The following is a 3,108-nucleotide window of genomic DNA, read 5'->3' on the forward strand; positions in this document are numbered from 1 at the left end:
CCAACAGTGACTGCTTTTGCACTACAGGAAGAATCCGAGATATCATAAAAGTTTTTCGGCACTGTAGGTATGATCTCAGGAATGAGAGGGCTGTGCCGAGGATGCCCGAGCTGTCAAGATCTTCAGGAGGAATATGTGATCTATGTTGACAAATACTTTGGTAAAATATAGATTCCCAAGGCTAGGTTCTTCTAAATGTTCTTACATTCTTTTAAAATGACGAGAGTAAGTTCTGTACAAATATTATATCTTAAACACCTGTTGTGCTCAATCTTTAATTTAACAATCGGTTATTTGACGTTACTAATGTAATTGTTCCTATAACACTTTCTGTGCTTACAATCATCATCATCAGCCTGGTCACGCCAACTCCAGGGCAAACGCCTCTCCCATACTTCTCCAACTACCCCGGTCGTATACTAATTGTCGCCATGTTGTCCCTGAAAACTTCTTAATCTCATCCACCCACCCAACTATCTGCCGCCCCCTGCTACGGTTCCCGTCCCTTGGAATCCAGTCCGTAACGCTTAATGACCATCGGTTACCTTCCGTCGTCATTACATGTCCTGCCCATGCCCATTTGCTGTTCTTGATTTCAACATAAGATGTCATTATCTCGCGTTTGTTCCCTCACCCAATCTGCTCTTTTCTTATCCCTTAACGTTACCGCCATCATTCTTCTTTCCATAGCTCGTTGCGTCGTCCTCAATTTAAGCAGAAACCTTTTCGTAAACCGCCAGCTTTCTGCCCCGTACCTGAGTACTGGTTAGACGCAGCTGTTATAGTCTTCTCTTGAGGGATAATGGCAACCTGCTGTTCATGATATGAGAATGCCTGCCAAACGCACACCATCACCATCATCAGCAGCAGCAGCAGCAGCAGCAGCCTGGTTACTCCCACTGCAGGGCATAGGCGTGTCCAATACTTATCCAACTACCCCGGTCATGTGTTAATTGTAACTATGTTGTGCCTGAAAACTTCTTAATCTCATTCGCCCACCTAACTTTGTGCCGCCCCCTGCTACGCTTCCCTTCTCTTGGAATCCAGTCCGCCAACCTTAATGACCATCGGTTATCTTCCCTCCTTTTTACATGTGCTGCCCATGCTCATTTCTTTTTTCTTGATTTGAACTAAGATGTCATTACCTCGCGTTACTTCCTTCACCTAATCTGCTCTTTTCTAATCCCTTAACGTTACACCCATCATTCTTCTTTCCATAGCTCGTTGCGTCGACCTCAAGTAGAACGCACACCAGCCCATTCTTATTCTTCTGATTATTTCAGTCTCATGATCTGGATCCGCGGTCACTTCCTGCCCTAAGTAGATGTATTCCTTTACCATTTCCAGTACCTCGCTACCTATCGTAAACTGCTGTTCTCTTCCGAGACTGTTAAACATTACTTTAGTTTTCTGCACATAAATTTTTAGACCCACCCTTCTGCTTTGCCTCTCCAGGTCAGTGAGCATGCATTACAATTCGTCCTCTGAGTTACTAAGCAAGCCAATATCATCAGTGAATCGCAAGTTACTAAGGTATCGTCCGTTAACTCTTATCCCCAATTCTTCCCAATCCAGGTCTCTGAATACCTGCTGTAAACACGCTATGATTAGCATTTGAGAGATCGTATCTCCCTGCCTGACGCCTTTCTTTATTGGGATTTTGTTGCTTTCTTTATGGAGAACTACGGTGGCTGTGGAGCCACTATAGATATCTTTCAGTATTTTTACATACGGCTCGTCTACCCCCTGATTCCGTAATGCTGCCATGATTGCTGGGGTTTCGACTGAACCAAACGCTTTCTCGTAATCAATAAAGGCTATATATAAGGGTTGGTTATATTCTGTACATTTCTCTGTCACCTGATTGACAGAGTAAATATCGTCTAATGTTGAGTAGCCTTTATGGAATCCAGCCTGGTCCTTCGGTTGACAGAAGCCTAAGGTGTTCCTGATTCTATTTGCGATTACCTTAGTAAATACTTTGCAGGCAACGGACAGTAAGCTGATCGGTCTATAATTTTTCAAGTCTTTGGCGTCCCCTTTCTTATGGATTAGGATTATGTTAGTGTTCTTCCAAGATTCCGGTACGCTTGAGGTCATGAGGCATTGCGTATACAGGGTCCTACAGGGTACAATAACCCTCAATACGATTTTCTGAGGTGGCCTTCTTCAAGACCTCTTAGTGGCTGTGTTTGGTCACCGTGCTGTGCGGAAATTGCGAGAAGAATCGCGTTTGCGAGAACGCGTACAGCAGTCGGGTGAGTCATTTACCAGATACATAGAAAATGTGCTGAATTTGTGTAAGAAAGTCAATGCGACGATGTGGGAGTCCGACAATATCAGAAATGTCCTAAGAGGGATAGAGGACGAGGCTTTCAACATGCTACTGGCCATTAATTCTCAAGCCCGTGACAGACATTATCACTCTACGCCAAAGCGACGAGGAGCTGCTCAGGCAGCGCTCCTTGACACGTGGCCCTTCCTGGCGCAACAACCTCATTGCTGGTCTTGCTACCATCCCCGACCGGTCAGTATTGCTTGCGGAAATGAAAGCGTTCGATCGGGAGCAAGGTGCACCCCGGCTGTTCTTTATATCCTCCACACAGCTGCCGCATCTGCATCAGCCTGCATAGAATTTGAGCATCGGCTCCGTGGCGCTATCGAGCAGGAAATCGCCGAGATCTTGCAAGACCACAGCGAACATCTTCTTGCGGCTGCACCAATAAGCTACGTTGACGTCGTTGCGCCGCCTCAACAACTTTCGGCGGCTTCACCGCTCAGCTTCGCTGAAGTAGTCGCGAGGACCAAGCCACGCTCTTCAAGTATGTCTCTCCCTTCTGCCAACTTCGTGTGCAGACCCCGACTGCCGCCCGCCGTGCAATCATGTCACCAGCCGTCTCGAACAGCGCGTCCTGTCACACGGATGGGAGCGGCCCTGACAAGCCGTTGGCGTACTTCCGACAATCGGCAAATATGTTTGCGGCTATGCCGATCACCTCGCACGTTTTTTTAATTGTGTGGAGCCGCCTCGTGCCGGATCACCCATGACAAGCCAGTCCAACCGTCCACATTGCGGCCCCCTTCGTCTATGTTGCCGATACCACGCCC

Source organism: Dermacentor andersoni, chromosome 6 (assembly GCF_023375885.2).
Source record: "Dermacentor andersoni chromosome 6, qqDerAnde1_hic_scaffold, whole genome shotgun sequence".
Lineage (NCBI taxonomy): Eukaryota > Metazoa > Arthropoda > Arachnida > Ixodida > Ixodidae > Dermacentor > Dermacentor andersoni.